The sequence below is a fragment of the Tigriopus californicus genome, chromosome 9, assembly GCF_007210705.1.
Source record: "Tigriopus californicus strain San Diego chromosome 9, Tcal_SD_v2.1, whole genome shotgun sequence".
NCBI classification, from domain to species: Eukaryota; Metazoa; Arthropoda; class Copepoda; order Harpacticoida; family Harpacticidae; genus Tigriopus; species Tigriopus californicus.
Window position 1 is genome coordinate 7998157 of NC_081448.1, and position 13201 is coordinate 8011357.

Consider the following 13201-nt stretch of genomic DNA (forward strand, 5'->3'; position numbering starts at 1 on the left):
GCTGGTCAATCATGGGACCCATGGGAGACACGGAAAGGAGGAATCAGGTCACATGTCATCGTACCATGAGTCTGCCATCTAGGATTGTGGGACGAGAAATGATGAAGGATTTGGGAATTGCTGAGTTGTTGTCCGGCTTGGCCGATTCTGACTTTGTTATGCCCACTCTAACCCAAACCCTAGCAAATGTTGGTGTAACTGAAAATGTTTCTGGAGAAGATTTGAAGTTCCTTGAGATCGTTGAGGGTTGGACTAAGTTGGATAACAACTCTTATGAAGTCCCATTGCCTATTCTGAATCGACCATTGATCTTGCCTGACAGCAAAGGAGTGACAAAGACACTTGCACATGGAATTGCAAGGAGGTGCAATAAAAATCCTGCGCTAAAAAGGGATTACTTTGCCTTTATGGGAAAAATGATTTAGTCCGGATTCGCCCGGGAAGTGAAAAAAGAAAAACTTGACTCGACTGTGCCAGGTATGTGCTCATACATACCGCATCATGCAGTGTACCATCAACAGAAAGGATCAATTAGAGTAGTGTTCAATTGTGCGCACAAGGTTGCTAACAGATCAATCAATGAAGAGTTACTAACGGGTCCCGATTTGACGAATCAGTTAGTTGGCGTTTTGATTCGGTTTCGAGAAGCTCCAATTGCTTTTACTGCAGATATTACAAAGATGTTTTATCAAGTGAAGGTGCCCGAGCCAGACATGAACTATTTGCGTTTCTTTTGGTTCCATGGCAATGACGAACGTGAACCCATGGTCGAATACGAAATGACGCGCCATCTCTTTGGTGGAAGAAGCTCACCGGGTTGTGCTAATTACGCCCTCAAGCGCACAGCCAACGATCACGCCTCGAAATTCAGCCAGGAAGCAGTGCGCACTGTGCTCCGTAATTTCTATGTCGATGATTGTTTAAAAAGTGTTTCCAGTGTGCCAGAAGCTGTGGTGTTGGCAAAAGAAGTTGTAAAGCTTTTCTCAATGGGAGGATTCAATTTGACGAAATTTGTCTCAAATTCGGCTGAGTTTCTTGAAATGATCCCTGGCGATTGGAAGGCTCCTTCCTTAGATTGTCTCCCCCTCGAATCAGAAGATGTTCCAACACAGAGGGCCCTCGGCGTGGTGTGGAACGTCCGCGAAGATACCCTTGGATTTCGAATTTCTGTCAAGGACACTGTCGTAACGGAAAGAGCCATGTTATCCACGATTGCAAGCGTGTACGATCCCGTGGGTGCCGCAGCCCCATTCCTATTGCTTGGGAGAATAATTTTGTAAGAAGCTTGCGCCCTCAAGCTCGGCTGGGACACATCTTTGCCTGGTTCTCTTCAGGAAAAGTGGAAAATATGGTTGAAGGATCTCTCCCTGCTTTCAGACATCTCTCTCCTGAGATCCTTCAGGCCACTTGGAATGAGGAAGGTTGTGATTGCTGAGTTACACGCGTTTGCTGATGGTTCAACTTATGGTTACGGTGCGGCAATTTATCTCCGCCTTGAAGACGAGAATGGAAACGTGGAAGTGAGTCTTGTCGCTGGTAAAGCAAGGGTGGCTCCTAGTACACCCGTTACGATACCGCGAATGCAGCTGGTAGCTGCTGTGCTCGCTTGCACTCTATCAAATCAAGTGAAAAGTGAAATGGACATTGAAAACGTAGAGCAATATTATTGGACTGATAGTAAGGTGGTGCTTGGCTACATTACGAATATGGAGCGTCGCTTCCACTTATTTGTGGCCAATCGAGTGAGAAAAATTCGCTCTTTAAGCCTTACCAGTGCTTGGCGGCACGTCGAAGGTGCCGAGAACCCTGCAGATGACGCCTCACGTGGATTGAGTTGCTCCGAAGTCAAGAGAGATCATCGATGGTTTCGAGGCCCCCAGATGTTAAGAGATTCGAAATGCTCTTGGAAGTCTCCAGTTCTGGAGAGCTACTTCTTGGATGGACGATGCTGACCCAGAACTCAAGAGAGGAAAATCCGTTAAGGCCACCCTGGTTGTTGGAGAATCCTTCTTGGACCAGATGATCGATCGATATTCGGATTGGTATCGACTCAAACGAGGTGTGTCCGTGTGGATCCAGTTTGGGAGCCATCTGAAATCAAAGAAAACCAAAGCTCCGATTTCGAATTACGTTCCCGTCGATGTGTTGGAGCAAGCTGAGCGTTTGCTTATTAGGTCAGAGCAAACCATAATGTTCGCAGATGATATTAAGATTGTTAAAGAACAAGTGCTCAACCAGAAAAGTAGAAAGCGAGCTCTTGTTAAGTCTGGCAGTGCTTTGGCAAGACTAGCTCCCTTTCTGGACGAATTTGAAGTGTTGAGAGTCGGAGGTCGGTTGAATTGACTCTTAAATGAAGATGTCAATCCCATCATCTTACCAAAAGGATCTCGTCTCTCCGATCTCATCATTGTAAGCCATCACAATAAGGTGTGCCACGGGGGAAGAGGGATGACAATCAATGCCGTGAGGAGTAGTGGATATTGGATCATTGGGCTGAACTCTCGTGTCCGTAGCTTAATTTCGAGATGCATTCGCTGCAAGTCTTTGAGAGGAAAAGTTGAGCAACCCTCTATGGCGGATTTGCCCTTGGACCGCCTGAAAACTGCACCCCCCTTCACAAGCGTTGGCGTGGACTTTTTCGGACCTTTTGTTCTTCGAAATAAAATAAAAGAAAAGAAGAAAAGAGGTATGGTGTGCTCTTTACGTGTCTAAATTCAAGAGCCGTCCATATTGAAGTCGCCAACTCCTTGGACACGTCATCATTTGTGTCGGCCTTGAGGAGAATGATTTCCAGAAGGGGTCCGATCCGTCTGTTGCGGTCTGATAACGGCCTTAACTTTGTGGGGGCTGAGAGGGAATTAGCCGAAGCCCTAGCAGAGATGGATGAGGAAGCAATCGCCACCTTCTTGCGAGAACTAGGATCGGATTTTGAAGGATGGATTCTGAACCCTCCGGCTGCTTCGAATTTTGGCGGCGTCTGGGAACGCCAAATTCGTTCCGTTCGTGCCATCCTTTCCTGCCTTATGAAAGAGCATGGGCACATCTTGAACGACGAGACCTTTCATACTCTCATGTGTGAAGTCGAGAACATTGTGAATAGCCGTCCATTGACAGTAGAGTGCCTTAGTGACCCTTTGAGTCCCATCCCACTGAACCCCATGACCTTGCTGACACAGAAATCAAGGGTGGTGCTATCGCCACCAGGGCGTTTTGAGAAGAACGATGTCTATTGCAGGCGTCAGTGGAGAAGAACCCAGTTTTTGGCAGAGCAATTCTGGACAAGGTTCCGCCGTGAATACCTTGATACTCTTCAACCTCGGAAGAAGTGGACCTCCAAGAAAACGAATCTTGGCGTCGGAGATATCGTTATCCTCAAAGATGACAATCAGCCTCGCAACCTCTGGAGGCTAGCGCGAGTTCTGAAAACCTTTCCAGATAGCCAGGGTACCGTACGGAGTGCGAAAATCCAGGTTGGAGATCGGAACGCTTGTGATATCGGAAAGTTCGTCACGCCTGAGTATCACCGACCAATGAATAAGTTGATCTTGCTCCTTCCCGCCAGGGTAATGAATGAACCCGAGAATTCAGACTATGATTGTTGATGTCCAAACCACGAAGGCTTTGGAGGGAGCCAGATATGGATGCCTGATGTCCTGTTTTAAATCCGGCGCGTCTTTTCGAGGTTGCGAGAGTGGGTTGATAACCAAAACGAGTTTCGCTGGAGAGTCACTCCGCCATTTTGAGAAATAAGCCATCAACGCCCCACTCTAAATACATTTCTGTTAAACCCAAATTTGCCGAACTACCTGATAAAGCCTTGTTTTTGAATATATGATTGAACTCTATCGGTGCTAGTTCATGGGGCGGTAACACTTCCCTTCCAACAATCCCATTTGGAAGAGCAAGGGTTCGATTGCAGGTAACTCGTCTCTCACTCGCATCTCCGCCCATTGGACCCATTACCGACCATCCCAATTTCGTTTTGATGGCCTAGGGCGAGAGGGGGTCGGACTGATCTCCAACGATAAGATTCAAGGGCCTGAGAGCATCGGGTGTGTCGGCGCCAATTATCAAGATTACGGGTAGCTGAGAATCCAGTCGAGCAATCTCGGGCCTCAGCCTTTCAAAGACGTATCATCTTTCAAGTAACCATGGAGAAGCGATCTCGTTCGACTGCAAGGAAATTGACTCCCTCGTAAACACGGTTCTCAAATCGACTTTCTCTCCCCGATCAGGATCTTGGACGCAAAGCCCAGTCAGCACGGTTGTCTCTACGGTTTTTTCACCACTGACAGTGTGGATAGCGATTTTTGATGTTGGGCCGGATAATTCAATGGCCCTTTGAAGAGCTGCGGTAGCAAATGTCCCTGAGCTGAGTGGATCAAGGAGAGCCAGGCCTTCAACCTGTTTGGCCTGATCATCCGAGTGAGACGCCATAACACGAACGACACTCATGACGACGACTGCTCCCTTCAACCCAATGGCTCTGACGTTGACCTTATCAGGATTTTCGAGCGACTCGATACGGATTTCGTTACCTCTCTCCTTTTCAATGTGAAGCGACGTTGGGCGTTGCCTTTCACATGTCTTGCAAATACGCCGTTGAGAGCACTTCTTGGAAATGTGACCGACTCTCAGACAACCAAAGCTCGCGCCCTTCTGTTTGATCATATTCTGCTTACTTTCCCTGGATCTGTTCAATTATTTGAGGCACTTCTCAACGTCATGATTAGCCCCGCAATCCAAGCAAACCTCCATATTGGCGCTTGTCGAAGTTACCAAACTTGTCATTCATCTAGAAGATTCCATCTTCTTCGGTACGGAATCCCTTTCTGGAGGCGATTTTGGACATAACCCAGCGGCTTTTATGGCTTCTTCGCCATAGATAGGGTCGCTGGCTTTATCCAAGAGGTCTTCCACAAATCTCACGAAGAGCTGGAAGGTTTCTCGGCTGCCTGGGTCCCGTCTACTTCTTAGTACAATGGTATGCCACGAGTTTCTGACATGGTAGGAAAACTTCTGCAAAAGCTTGCCAATGAATCTTGGTGAATCAAGCTCTGAATTCACCACTATCAATGAACAAGGAATCGTGGCAGAGTAGAGATCTTGAAGGCTTTTTACACCATTGTCCTTTACTTGTGGCCAATTTCCTAGCTCCTCCATGAACTTATTGGCAACGTAGATATCGCTCCCATAGCGACGTTTCAAGAGATGCTTGGCCTCGTTGTAGCACACTCTGTCGTCTAAAAACAGACAGCCTTCAATTAACCGCCATGGGTCACCCTTGACGAATTCCAACAACCGGATTAATCGGGTTTTTACATCAGGGGCCGCGTCTGGAGTCCAAGGGTTGGAACGGATTGGATGCACTCGTAACAAATCGTCATGCAACCGGCGATCTTCAGATTCAAGGTTCAGACTGTCCATTTCTCTCTTCAACAAGAGCTTCTTTTTCCTAGCATCCAAGTTAGCCAACTCTTTCTCCAGGTCCTCGAGTTTGAGCACACTTAAGGCCTCGGCCTGCCTTTTGACCACTTGTACATTGGCCTCGACTTCCCTCTCCAGCAAGGCGCTTGACCTGACACTAATCTTACTCAAACGTTCGTCGGGATCATTACCAGCGTAGGCGTGGGTCCCGTGGCTCCCAAGGACTCGTTCGGCTTCGTAAGGGAAAGAGGCCAACTCAGTCACTTTCTTGGGGATCACGTTCGGTATTCTTCATATTGTCACAGATTTGCCTCAACACGGTTCACTCGTGGCTCAAATCAAGGCACAATTTCAAAATCTGCCCTCTTACCACTGATGTAACTGTAGGAACTCAAAGCAAGTAGTCCTCTGTCAACAAGGTGTCCTAAGTTAATAAGCATATACTTTCATAACCCAGACGAGTGTCTCGCACGTGGTAAGGTTTTCAAACATAAGCATGAGACTGGAAGAGGAAAGGCAACTGAATGGTTGGTGAATTAAGGTAAATATCGTAATTGGCGGCAAATGAAACTCCGGAGACATCGCCCCAACAAATACCCTTAGCGAAGTGATTGAACCTCCCAAAATTGTGTCCATTCCACCACAAGACTCAAGAATACGCAATAGCACAAGTACTTGTCCACTAGATTAAGAATATCCATTCATTTCAGAAAAGCTAGTTTATCTTAAAAATTATGCCGTCTGCATATTTGTACATTTAACATTTCGTCAGCACGTAGGCCCACCCTTCCTTGACACGGTAGACCTAGTACCATTTGTTGAAAGCATTATATACCTAATATGGAATCAGGGTCAGGAGTGACCACTGTGGCTGGTACCTGTTGTTGATAAATACCGATTGCGAGAGTTTCAGCTTGTTGCGCCATCAACCATAGCGATGGGTAGCTGTTTTTGACATGTTGCCAACTTTCCTGATTATGTAAATGTAGCCACAGGAAGGTTATATTTGAATTGAGGTTTCCAATTCCTCTCAGATTATCTGTGATCTGGAGATTATTATTGCTGATCTCTTGTCGGTGCTCATACAATCTGATTGTGTTGTATATGCCTAATCATAGTGACAAGACTGACGTGATTCCCTCAAAAAGGCCCCGAGGTTGCCTATCCCTAGCCTCTGGAAATATAAGATTCATTGCTTTCTCAAACTTTTGAGTTGCCTCTGATATCTTGTTTGTAACGCTGTGTAGCCTGTACGGTCTATTATTGCGGTCTTTTACCATCATTAACTTGAGCCCCCTTTCGGGGACTTCTTTGTGTTCCCCCAAACGTGTTCCTCATGGTCTTCTTTTCAACTGTGATAGTAATATGCCCATAAGTCATTTGTGCACACACACTCCTCTTGTTGAAAAGCCTGGAGACTCCTTCAAGAGTCACTTTGTCACCTGCATGAACAAAGCCCAACGAAACGTGGAAGAGGATGATGATGATGATAATGATGAGAAACATTGTTGATTTGTTAAGAAGCTTTTCTCTACTGACGGATTACTGACTAATTAAGAACTTTGGGCTTCATGGCCGAGTGTTGGTGATGATTGGATATTTCTTGCTGAGAGGTGGAAGCATTCATACAAGAAAATGGACTATGGAGAGTAATGAGTGAAGGGGTAGTGCAAGGATAAAGACAGCTATGGATGACTAAAAAGGGAGGATTAGGGAGCAGAACTCTTATTTAATGGCACAAGTTGAGATCACGTTCTAAAGTTTGAAACCAACTCTCCAAGACCACTTGAATCTGATATTGGTGGAAAGCTTCACGTAAGCATAAATAACTTAAAGTAATTTGCTAACAATTTCTTGAGGTTCAACAGATTGAGGGGAAGGCCATTCGATTTCAGAAGTTTTAGGAAGGCAATTTCCAAACCAGCTACCTTTTTGGGCCTGTTTAATGTCCAGAGGTTTCAATTTGGCAATCCAGCTTCTTGTACCTCAAACTGTAGATCTGTTGATCAAACAGTCCGCGCGTATATAGGTTTGGCCATGAACTACTGTATAAGAGAACGCACAACTGAGCGAGCCCGCGTGCAAGAGTGGGGGACGAGAAAAAGGAGGGGTGGAGCCAGGGAAATCAATGATTTGATATTTGAGGCAAATGAAACATCAGTAGTATCAACTAGACATTGATGTGGTTTTAGGTATTGTATGAAGTATTTTGAACCCTAAAATAAATAACCATTGTTTTAAACGCTAAAAAACAGATCTGTAAGCTTCACTTTGAGCTTAGTTTCTGCACTTTCTTTGCCTCATAGCACTTTTATCTTTTGTTACGCGTTTTCTTGCCACATGAATGGCCGAGTTGGTCTCATTGGCAAGGTGTTTTGAGAAAATTGTATAAAACTGAAAAGCAATCCTAGGAATATACTTCTCAAAGGAATGTTCCAACTGACACTTTGATCCAAGAGTTGTGAAGACAACGAAGTTCCTGCCGTCATTCTCATCACTACCATTTGCTTAAATAATTGTCTGGAGTTCTGACACTCCATGAGCTTCTTACCAACGACATGTTTGGATCTGATGTCATCGTACAAGGAGTAAATGAGGAGGCAACCCATGAACACGAGATCCAACGGGCGTACTAACCCGCCCTTGTTGATGCTCCGCCAAAGTACGTCTCGCGTTGCTAGGAGTTCTGTCTCCATTTGCTCTGGTTCCGGTTCAAACCCGACACTAGCCTCATTGCCATCTGCTTTGTTTACAAATAAATCCAGGCACAATTCAAATGAGATTCTTTTGCTCAATATCCGGAGGTATCCGGAGCAAGTGAAGATAATTGGTTGTGACTCAGAGTGCCGTGTGAGGATGTCATTGATACCAGTACGGTGGAGAGCAAAGCAAAAGGTCTTTTGCCGTCTTGTTGATTATATCTTGTTGCTGTTTACTCGTCCTCTCGAACACTTCGCAGATCTCCGTCATTTGTAGGCCACTAAATTTCGACAGAGCTTTCAGGCGCATGTCTTTTTCTGCTTGAAGAACTTGCAAGACCCCGTAGTCCCGATCACCACCTGCCTGTTGCCTATGACGCCCATAATGCTTTTCAATGGGGTCCGAGTTGATCAGACCCAAAAGCACATATTGGACACCAGGGAGATTGAGGAGAAGGAGAGCAAGACTGATAATGCTCTTGGTCAAAAAAGTTCATGCCTTCATGGTCTCAACGGTCAGTTTGTGGATTTTGTCACTGGTACCTTCATTCCAGTCAATCAAGAATTGGTGAATTTCTTGAAGGTATTGGCTAGCAAAACACTCATCACTGATCACAACAGCATTATCTGGATAATAATATTTGCATTACGGGATTCGCAGTTCACGACGTGCCACCAGTCTATGACGAGGCGAATGTAGTTGGTGGTGTATAGAAATTGCGGATACCCATGCCTGGCGTAATGCTCCAGATCTGCCACGGCTGTCAAACTGAAAATTCGAGCGGCATGCATGAGGTTGGTGCGTTCAAGTCGGGATGGCGCCAATGTCTTGTGGGTCAGATTAAACGCTATCTAGTGGCCGATCAATGTGCTGGCGGATTTTTGGACAAATACGCGTGGATCATGGGATTATTGAATAAGGAAGGAATGGTTCCGTCTTTTAAGAGGCGCCTTACCAATTGGCCACTCGATTAATGCCGTCGCCGTTTTCGCTCGGTCTTGTCCATGGAAAAGTCTTTAAAATCAATCAGGGAGATCGCACACAGAACTATGTTGTGAAGGAAGGCGTCTACAAAGTCTTGTCGTCCACAGCACTCTGTCGGGACACGGCTCGTATCCATTTTAAACGGAGGTCTGGGGGCTGGCTCGGAAAGGCAAAGAAGGATTGAGCCCGCCTACATTGGCTCACCCAATTGTCTTGCATTTGGCTGGCGTGAGTTCCAGGCCGGGTGTGATGCCCACTTCGGCACCCAGAGACCGCACAATGGCGCCCAATCTCGCTGGATATGCTCAGTTAATTGTCCTTGATGTTGATTCGACTAAAGATGCTATTAAGCATCTTTAGATTCGACGAGGAAAAGCACGCGCCTAGATGTGCAATGTGTGTAAACGGTAATCAGTGGTCTCCAAGAGCCAGCTTAAAAGGTTGCGTGAATTTTTAAAACTTGCGCGGATAATAATCGTTTTACTGATATATTGAATTGAGACTTAGAAGTTTGTATACGTACGAGTACATTTAGCACGATTGGCAAACTCTCAAAGTCATTGTCAAAAGGCTAACTCTCCGACATGCCTGAATTTCGGGATTGATAGAGTTCCATGGATTTAAAACTTTGAGAGGGGAAGCACCACACGCAAACCAGGGAGGGTACTAATGGTATTTTTATATGCACTTCTAAGCAGTCTTATGCACGGCTGAGAACTTGACCAGAGTCAGTCTGATCCTAATCAGGTCACACCGTAGCCTTCACACCTGGAGAGACGCGAGACGCAGACTGTCAAGACGTTGTGGATAATCATGTCCTCTGACTCCTGACACAAAGCGTAAAAATTTCGGTTTCACCCAATAGCAATGATGTCCTTCTTGAAAGGACCTTTGAAAGCACGCTCAAAAGAAAAACTCATGCAACCTTTTAAGCTGCCTCTTGGAGAACACTGATTACCGTCTACAGAGCAATGTGAGCTAGTTGGTCTTTTGTTGTGGAAGCTGTCCCCCACTCTGGCACGCCAGAAAGCACACGCAACCTCTCGTTGCTTGTTCTCTTATACAATAGTTCACGGTTTGGCTAATGAATCTTTAGGTTTTGCGAGCTGATCTTTGGATCACCCTGGCTTCTAGGTACTCTTAGGGGAATTCACAGGTTGTATTGGTAGTCTCATCGATGTTTGTCTCAATGCAGTGCTGTCCAGACTGTTAGGATACGTAAGATTTAGTATCGTCTCTCAAATAGACACTGACGTTGGACGTGTCGGCACTTTGGAATCGAGTCCTCTTCAAGCCCAATTGAGAATCCACTCGTTGGTCTTCCATGTTTTTAACACTCCTCTTGTGCTATAATTGATCACATTTTCTTTCTATTCTCATTTTGGACATCTCCCGCGACAGTGGAGACAAGGTCTCTATCATAGCAATTGTTACAAGCAAGGATTCAATAAGATGTTCAGTTGACGTCATCATTATGGGGTTATACGCAGCTATGTTTTCTCCAATTGTCCATAATTCTTTGCGTCAGATAGACTTGCAATCATGTGTCAATTTGAAATCTGAAGCACAGTTCTTTCGACTTATGGCAGTTTTGAATTGCTCCTGGTAAATAAGAAATGTCTTGAATCTGGGTGAGCTATTCAGCAATCAGTCCCAACACAAATAACAGTCGCAATTCAAAATGTGCGTTCACGAAACTATCTGATACTCTCACTACGGCAGTTGGGTACAAATCGCATCTCAAAATATGAGCTCATGAAAACATGCGGGGGTACCCCAATGGCACACTTTATTCCAGATTTGTCCCACATGTCAGTGCTCATGTTGGGCTGCTAAAAAAGGACGTAGCATATATCTGGCTCCCCTGTCGCAAAGCCAAGTTTGAGGTGATAAAGAAGGCTCTCACATCTAGTTGGTGGTCAGCTCTACCCACAAAGCTGCTCATGGATGCGCCGTGGTTGTTTGACATAGGGTTTTGCCCTGGTGCAGTTTGATCCCGCTGACCAAATATGTTTGATCAGCTGCGGCTCTTTAGTTTGCCAAAGCGCCAACAAAACTATATGACCATTGAATTGGAATGTTTTGTTGTCATGTGGCAGCAGAGAAGTTGACATATTACCTGAGGGAGATGCCGAACTTTGAGATTGTGACAGACCATAAATTAATGGCGCTCTGGGTGCGCTTAATCAAGCGCCTCTTGCAGTTCTTTGAACTATACTCCCATGGGGCTGCTAGGTTCCCCAGCCACTTTCAACAGCTTATGCTCGAGTAGGATTCTACTATTGTATATCAACTGGGAAAAGACAATGTTGCTCCCGATTTTCTTTCTCGCAATCCAATTTCCATAATATCCCTGTCTGAACAGAATATGAAGAAGCTGGAATCAGCAGATCCTAAAATCAGCAAAATCCTAAATGATTTGGCTTCTAATTCTACATCTGCTTCATTTCTGCGAATTAAGCCCTTTACAAAGGTTTTTAATGGCGTCTTGTATTACACTGACGGCAATTCTAAGCCTCGAATCTTCACTCCCTCTTCCCTTCATCAGGACATTCTCCAATCTGCGCACAATTCGTAGCTTGGAGGTCATATGGGGATATACAAAACTACCGAAAGAATTTTGTCCGGTTTTTATTGGTCCGGTCTCCGTAAGGCAGTTGAGAAGCCCATTTCTCACTGCGTTCCTTGTCAAACAACCAAACCTGGTCGCCGTATTCGAGCTCCTCTACAGCCCCTATCCCAGCCTCCCTCTCCGAATCATCGCGTAGATATCGATTTGTTTGGTCCCCTGACGACTTCTGAGTCGTGTAAAAAGTTCATTCTTGTCATCCCGGACGCTTTTTCAAAATATGCTGAATTGGTAGCAATCCTCGAAAGAGGCAAGCGCTGTTTCCCAAGCCATCCTTGATACTTGGATCACGAGGTATTCCACGCCACGTGAGATTATTACGGATCAAGGACGAGAATTCTGCAACCGTCCTATGAAATCCCTGACTCAGCGAATTCTCGAGCTGAAGTTTTTAACAAAACAATGAAGAATTACTTGCGAGCTGTAATTCAGCCCCATTTCTTGGGGTGGGAAACTTAACTTCCAGCTCTTCGAATTTCTTACAACACGTCCATGTCTAAAGTGACTCATCCATCCCCTTTCTCACTACTCTTCGACATGCCCCCTTCTCTTTCCTACAATGAAACCCATGGGGATCAGCTTAAAGCTCTTCATATTGCTCGCGAAAAAGCTGTCAATGTCAATCTTTCTTACAAAACCAAGTATAAAATGCAACATGATAATTTGCATGATGCCAAAAATATTCCCTTCTCATTTTTGTTGAGCAAGTCCCGAATCAACGGTACACAAATGCAAAATAACAACCTTCGTTCTAAGGGCTAGGGCCTTATCAAGTCACCAAACTTCGGTTCCCGGACGTTGAGTATTACAATGGCTCCAGAACGGCTGTGTGTCACTTGAATCGAGTTAAGCTGGCAAAAATTAACAATGAAGCTACTCCTCTTCCTCATGGGCCTTTTCTTCCACACGCGTCTCTGCCGGTGCGCTCTATGCGTATGAGATCTCAACCTTCTAGGCCAGTTCCTATTTCTTATGAGTACGCTCCCTCTTCTCCTCCCCCTGAACTTTTGTCCCACCATGCCGTGCACATCTCTCCGGAAGCGCTTCCCTTTATCCCAGTTATTCCAGCCGGCCATGCTCCTGCTAGTCCAGCCGTCCATACAGTGAATCCTTCTTCCTTGTCCACCCACCATCACTCTCGCGCTAGCTCTCCGTCTTCGTCTGACAACTATAATTCTGTCGAGGAGCTGTGCTCCCCCTCGGCCGAGGAAAGCGCTCATGACACATTCAGTCATTTCCCCAATGGAACGATTGACGCTTCGCTTCGCGCCTGAATGTGAGGCCTACAGCCTCAGCTGGAGCTGTACCCAGGCTACGCCTTCTGGACGCATGTTTGCGTCCCACTACGCGAAGTCGTGGTTCTGTCCAAGATGTTCCCCTTCCAGCATTCCCGGCCGAATGTGCAAAGAAGAAGGATGGATAAATCCTGCATCTTTTGTTTCTGGTTATTTGCCACTTACA